General features: G+C 39.7%; 1 pseudogene; it reads right to left on the bottom strand.

The window, feature by feature from the left end:
* LOC110195147 (ribosomal protein S6 kinase beta-2-like) lies at positions 1–1,693 on the bottom strand (annotated as a pseudogene).
* Positions 1,694–7,775: the final 6,082 nt, after the last annotated feature.

Below are 7,775 nucleotides of genomic sequence, written 5' to 3'. Positions count from 1 at the left end.
CTAGCATCCAGAATGGCCCCTATCCTTCTTGGATTTCTTGCCAGTGGCTGTCTGGATGGGAAGAGGAGCTGAGCTGACTGGAGGTGGAGGCAGAGGTGGGGCTGGGGGGAGCTCCGTAGACTCATCTGGGCTGGTACTGGGTTGGAACTCTTCAAAGGGTGAGAATTTTAGGAGCCTGATGGGGGTCTGAAGACTGCTGTGGAGGCACCGAGGGAATGGCAGCTTGGGCTGGAATGAGAAGCCTTCTTTGATGCCCTCCAGGACAGAGGGGGCCATGTAGGTGGAACCCAAGAAAGTCTGGTTGGTGCTTTCACTGGTTGCTGTGTCATCAGGGCTATCCACTGGCATCTGCTTCATGAAATGTGTGTCACGTTGGCTTACGTCCTCTTCAGACTGCAAGCAAGGCCAGAAGGGAATTATATTTGTCAGGTCAACAGGTCTTCACAATTGATATGATGGAAAAAAGGGTGTTTCTGCACATCCACTGTATCCCCAGGTATACCCCCAAGTTGCTGCCTGGGTTTCTTTTCAAAAGCTTTTTCTTTTTTTCTTTCTTTCTTTTTTTTTTGTGGGGCAATTGGGGTTAAGTGATTTGTCCAGGGTCACACAGCTAGTGAGTGTTATGTGTCTGAGGCCAGATTTGAGCTCAGGTCCTCCTGACTCTAGGGCCAGTGCTCTATCCACTGTGCCACCAGCTGCCCCTCTACAAAAACTTCTTGAGGAGGTCCTGAGCATCTGAGTGACAATGCCAGTTTTGCCCTGAGGATGTTATCGATTGTTTTCTTTTGATTCTCTGTGGTGAAGGGTGGCTGGAGAAGGCAGACAATGAACAGAGACACTTGCTGCTGCCCTTCTTGTTCCCTGCTCTCATCTCCATGCCTGCCCACCCTCCTGAAAAGATGGGGAATTTGCCATTCCTGTGAGCATGTCATACATCAGGGCTCTCCGGCTCCACCAGTCCACTGCCCAGGTGTGACCACTGTGTGTGAGGATGTCAGGGGCCATATACTCAGTGGTGCCACAGAATGTGTGAGTGACCAAGACCTCATGGATGGACTCCTTACAGAGGCTGAAATCTATCAGCTTGATGTGGCCTTGGCTGCCTAACATGATGTTTTCAGGCTTAAGGTCCCAATAAATGAGGCTTTGGGAGTGGAGGTAGCCCAGAGCCAGTGTGATCTCCCCCAGGTAGAAATAGGATGTCTGCTCCATGAAGATGCCCTCACACTCCAGCTTCATGAAAAGTTCTCCTCCACTGAGGCATTCCAGAATGAGATAGAACTTGCCTCCAGTCCAGAAGGCATACACTAGCTCCACAAGGAAGAGCTGCCTCAAGGACTTCAGGATACTCCATTTAGCCCGTGTGGGCTGTGACCTTAGAGTTATGCATAATTTTCATTTTTCTCAACACTTTCATGGTGAATATTTTCACTGCATTGGTGCCTCATACCTTCCAGATCTGGAATACCTTGCCATATCCTCTTTTGCCCAGGACTCAGAGGAGTTCAAAAGAGTGGGGGTTGATGCATTTGGGTCCAGGGTTCACACAGGTCTCTGACAATTCCACCTCTTCATCATGCCCCACAGGCTCCAAACCAGCAGTTGTCAAATCCAGATCAACATCTGCAAGGCTGAGCTCTGTCTTGCCATCGCTCTTGCTGCCCTCTTCAGTTTCCAGGTCGATATCAAACATGGCCAGGTGCCCATGCTCAGCATCCCATGTCCCCTTCCCACTGGGTCTGGCTAGTCTGCTATTTCTTTCTTTACCTAAACCCTATATCTGATATAAGAATCTTTTTAAAATGTATAAGGGTCTAACTATAAAATGAACTCTTCTCTTTTAAAATTATCAGACAGATACTTAAAAAGTGGGGGAATTATCTGATTTTCTTTACAATTATCAATGTATTTTATGTGTAAAGTCCTTAAACTAATTTTGAGAACTTGTTACTAAAACATACTCAAAGCCTGAATTTCCATACTAGATATATTTGGAAGCCAATCCTTTACATTTGCATATAGTTCTTGGAGAAAACAATCTAATCCTGTTGTATTCTCAAAATTTACTATTCCATTTAATTAGGAAACTTTATATTACATCTTTGTCTTATTACTTTGTCTAATTTCCCCTTTAGGGAGATATCATCTCTATGTCATAATTTGACCAAAATACAGATTAAAATTTTAAGATTTTTCATATTTGAATCCTATTATAGTAACAGAGATGTTCCAGTATCAGTCTATTAATTAATTAATTGATTTAGTGTTATTGTACTTTCAAAACTTCACCTACCCTGATTATAGAAATTTGCTATGAAAGGAAAAGAAGGGATATAGTTATAACAGTGTCAAGGCTTTTCCCCTCAAGGGTACAGACTGACTTGCCATAAGCCATAGCAGGGGGAAAACTGCCTTAGCTCTGCTTGATTCCAGGCATGAGTCATAATTAACAGCCAATCATATAGTTACAAGGTATCAAAAGTCAGGTTCAGGATTAATCAGGTGGAGAATTTTCCTGTTCAGAAAGGAAAAAGCACAATGGGGAAACTGAGTTAAGAGGATCTTACTGTAGTCCACCCCAACATTACCCCTTCAACTTTTTCCAGGGAATATATCTACCTGTAGCAGTTCTCAGACTGCAGTACATGCCATTTTCTGCTATCAGTTTCATGACAATTAAGATAACCATCCCTATAACCAAAACTCAAAACAATAGTAAATTATGTTCCCCAAGAGTTTTCACCTCATACAGCAAAATATCACTAATCACAATTTAGTGCTCGAATATTATTCTCATGTTTCCATAAAAGTTGCACTTCATTTGTCCTTTACTTATAAATTAAAACCAACCACATTCTAAGGTTTCAGACAAACAGCAAATACCTGATAGTTGACTCATATTAAAGTATTAAAGTTACATCTTTAAGCTACCTTGTACATTTTCAGAATTTTTATAAGTGGTGACCAAAAATTTTCCAGTGAAAATGCAGTCTTTATTATAGTAAACTTACTATAATTGTTATCTGTTTTAAAACAAATACACTCCATTAAATATTAAACAGTTTTCAACTATCTACTTTATCACATTCAATTCATAATCAAGCAGCATACAAATTTTAAAAAAAGTTTGCCTAAGAGCATTTATTATACAAAGATTTTCCAAATTTCATGATATAAGAGAATTTATGAATATAATAATAACATACAAAATATCATGTGTTTTTAAAATGAAAAAAACTTAATACCAATCAGATGACATCGATTCAATCCAATGCATTTCCAAATTATCTTACATAGAAAATCATTGATCTTATTACCATTAGCATTTGATACTAATCGCATCTAAAACCTGGTATGCAATTATTCAATTAAAGTAATAGTAGTAATAGTTAACATTTATATAGTGCTTACCATATGCAAACTGCATACCTATTTTTTTCCCCTTCCCTCTGGAATTACTTTCAAAGTAACTGCCTTCCTTCATTACTCTAAAACAGGTATATTAATCTTCAGGGTAAAAGTGTTCTAAATGTAGCTTACCCATGAAACTTTTACATAATTTAATTCTTATTTTTCCTTAAAACAAATTTTGCAGAGCAGTACACTCAAACTCACTAAGATATTTCAGCATATGTTAAGCTTCTGCCAAGTGCTAAGATCATTTCTACCTTTACATCTCATAGATGTGCCCCCCCCCCAACTCACTGCCTTTTCTAACACTGTTACTTCCCTGGTGCAAGCCCTCATCAACTCTTGCTGAGAGTACTATGATTGCCTGCTGATGTGTCTCCCTGCCTCAAGTCTTTTCCCACTTAGTTATCAAACTGATCTTCCTAAAAGTATAGATCTGACCCTGTCACCCACACCCACTCAGTCAACTCCAATAGCTCCCTGAAGGCACCTAAATGGCACAGTGGGTAGACCTCTGTGCCAAGAGTCAAAAACACTCAAGTCAAGTCTGGACTGAGACACTAACTTTGTGACCCTAGAAAAGTCACTTAACTTATGTCTCCCTTAATTTTTCTAAACTGTAAAATGAGGAGAATCATAGCACCTATTGCCTAGAGATTTTAAGAAAATCAAAGGAGATATATTTATAAAACACTTAGCACAGGACCTGGCATATAGTAGACATTTAATACTTATATTCTTCCTTTTCTCCTGATTAACCCCAGGATCAAATATAAAATCTTCTGCTTAGTTTCTTACAATCCTTCATAATCAGCCTCAACCCCTGCATTCAGTCTACTTACATCTTACTCCCTTCCATATACACTACAATCCAGTAACACTAGTCTCCTCCCAGTTCCTACAACTAGGAACTCTATCTCTTAAATGTATTTTCATTGGCTGCCTCATGCCTAGCATTCTCTCATTGCTCATCTCCACTTCCTAGCTTCCCTGGCTCCCTTCAAGACTCAGCTAAAATCTTATTTTCAAGAAGCCTTTCTCTGTCCCCTCTGCCTTCCCTCTGAGATTACTTCTAATTTATTATATATGTATATATGTGTGTGTGTGTGTACATATATATATATATAATATGTGTGTATACACACACACGCACATATATATATACACACCTATATGTGTATACATATCTATATTTATATAGCTATGTAGCTATATCTACATCTATCCATATCTACAAATCTGCATATCTATTTAGATATAGATATATTGTTCATAAATAGTTGTTTTGTTATCTCCCCCATTAGATTGTTAGCTCCTTAAGAGAAATTTCCGCCCCCCCTTTTTTTTTCTGGTAACTCCAGTGCTTAACACAGTGCTTGGCACATAGTTTGTATTTGTAAATGCTTGTAAATTTGAATTAATTAGCTTGAGGTCCTTCCTCAGTTCATCCAAAGATAAAAGGGAAAACTCCTCTAATACTATTAAGGGAGAAATTCCCAGAGGAAGCAATTCCTTCCACAAATGTACCTTCTGTGAGGTTTATAGGGATAGAGTTATAGAGAGAACAAAGAGGTTAAGACACATTTCCAGGGTCACACAACCAATGTGTCAGGGCATGACCTGCACCGAGTTGGCCGTGGAGTCAATGCTATCTTTTTTTTTAATTCTAAATTGTAGTAATTCATGTACAATATGTTAGTAAATAAAAGCAATAATAAAGCAAAGACATGCATAACTATTCACAATATTTTAGCTATACAACATTTCACTGACAGAGTCACTTAAAACCCTCAAAAGTCAATAATGCTTCACTTTCTAGGAAACTTCTTCCTTCAGCTCTTTCCAGAAACTGACTAAAGTTTGCCAAAAAATTATTTCTTTTTTCTTCTCAAGAACTGTATTCACTCTTAATAAACAATCTAGACCAGTCCTTTCTTTGGATTCTTTCTAGTTATCCTGGGAAATGGTCTTCCCCAAATATAATGCTGTACTTGCCAGTTCCTCACAAATTCCTCAGAAATTTTCCTTTATAAGGTTTCCCTGTAACTGCAAAAGTTTTGTGTCACCTTCTGTATTCTCTACAAATTCCTTAGATCTTTTTTTTAATTTTTTTTTTTGGTTGGACAATGGGGGTTAAGTGACTTGCCTAGGGTCACACAGCTAGTAAGTATTAGGTGCCTGAGGTTGGATTTGAACTCAGGTCCTCCTGAATCCAGGGCCAGTAATTTATCCACTGTGCCACATAGCTGCACCCCTCTTAGATCTTATAGAATGCACCTAGCTTCCTAATGTGAGAGAGAGAACTTCAAATTTATACACTTCTAGAGCAGATACCTCAGAAACTTCAGCACTGCCTGCTTTTCTAAACATTCTTTGACTTTCAAAATTACAGTAACCATATTTGTAGTCTCCTCAATTCAGCACTAGAAAATTTTCTTCCAGAGAGATAAGGAAAGAACAGAGACAAGGACTGCCATTCTGGTCAGATTTTTTTTTTAATTTGCTTAGATTTTCAGTTTTCCCACTTTCATCAACCAAACCTTATGTCCCCCACACACAGCTGAATCTAGTCTTATCTCTTTCTCTAAAAGAACCTAGAACAGGGGTGGGGAACCTGTAGCCTTCAGGCCACATGTGGCCTTCTAGACCTTTTGATTGAATCTAAATTTTACAGAACAAACAGAACAAACTTTTCTTCTGTAAAATTTGCATTCAGCCAAAAGGCAGTACTTAAGGACACAGAAGGCCACATGCAGCCTGAAGGCCACAGGTTCTCCATCCCTGACCTAGAACCAGAAGGAGCAAAGGAGCAGGTGAGCTGATTGCAGCCTGAATGCCCTACTCTTAACTCCTTGGTTCAGCACAAGATAATGCAGTTCCAATGACTTTCACCAACATCACTCACACAAAGCCCAGCTCTCCAGCCCAATTAAACTATTTATTCTTTATTTACTACTAAACTATTTACCCTTTGAAGAACTGTCCAACCTGTTCATGACTCTACCCTCTGTGCTTATAGTCCCCTATGCCTGGAACACATTCCCCTATCCACCCTTTTGAGGTCTTTTCCATCCTTTAAGGGCTACATCAGGTGCTACTTTTTCCATGAAGTTTGGCCCAATTACCCTCAGCTGTGAATGCAACTGCTTCCCCCTCCTTCAACATCCTATCACTTTATTCATAGCTCTCCTATAACACCTAGCCTTTCATCACTTTATGACTTTTTTGTCCAAGTTCCTTGAAAGGCAGGACTACGTCTTGTTTGTCTTTGTAACCCCCCACAACCCCAGGGAAAGGACTTGACATCACTGTTCGGTAAACTAAAACTGGAGCAGACACAAATTTAGGATATAGAAGTACCCAGAATAAGTCAACACAGATTTATTAAATGTTTACTATGTGCCAGACATTTTAAGTCCTGTAGATACAAAGAAAGGGAAAAAAATAGTCCATGTCCTCTAAGAGGGCAATTATTAAATTATATGAATGAGGAGATAAAACCTAGAGTTGTTTCCACAACCCCAATGCTCATCCTAAATGGAGCCTGGAGAGGGAAGATTAGTCCTATCAGGGCATTCCCCCACCATCTGAAAAAGGGAAGAGAGCTCCTACTCTATAAGGGACCCAAACTAAAGGTGACTAAGATCTATCTGCAGAAAGGGACAAACCTAACTCCCAGAATTCATGTGGAAGCAAGGAAGGGTAAAGGAAAAGCCCAGCATATGCACAGAAGTGGACAGTATTAATACCTAAGCAAAGCTTCCAAGAAATATGGAAACAAAGGGTGAGGGAAAGACCAGAAGGAGGAAAGAAGACTAGAGATGACTCAAAGCCAAAACATGATTTGGAGATTAATATAGAATGCAGGCCATTGTAAGGAGGTGGGGTAGGGAGGGTGGAGTCAAGAGAGTCAGGAAAAAACTGCCAGAATTGTGCATGAGTACCTGTCCTCTAGGCAACAGTTCAGAGCATAACTGAAAAAAATAAGGGAAAATTGAGCCCTGAAGTCCAACCAAGCAGAAATTAACTTCCAAACACCTTCTCCCCTTGCCAAGGCCTTTTCCTTCTACTCCACTTAGGAAGAATTTGGGAGGAGATAAATAATAGAGAGAGTTACAGTTTCTTTCATGAGCCCTCTTTCCCTATTTTCTTGAAAGTTCAGGTCCTGGCTCAAGAGAAGCTTCTTGATTCCCAAAGTTAGGGAAAGGAATGTGAAGCTGAAAGCCCAGGAATCAAAAACTTGAACAGCGACCCTCATCTCCTAAGAGAAATGAAAGAGGAAAAGCAGAGGCAGAATCATGAAAGGCAGAATCAGGAAAGTTGAGGCTTCCTTTTCCTAGAGCTCTTATACTCTACCATCCCTC

Source organism: Phascolarctos cinereus, unplaced genomic scaffold, assembly GCF_003287225.1.
Source record: "Phascolarctos cinereus isolate Bilbo 61053 unplaced genomic scaffold, phaCin_HiC Scaffold_726;HRSCAF=1367, whole genome shotgun sequence".
In the NCBI taxonomy this organism is placed as follows: domain Eukaryota; kingdom Metazoa; phylum Chordata; class Mammalia; order Diprotodontia; family Phascolarctidae; genus Phascolarctos; species Phascolarctos cinereus.
Note: the sequence above shows the minus strand (reverse complement) of the source record. Positions and strands in the feature narration are given on the sequence as shown.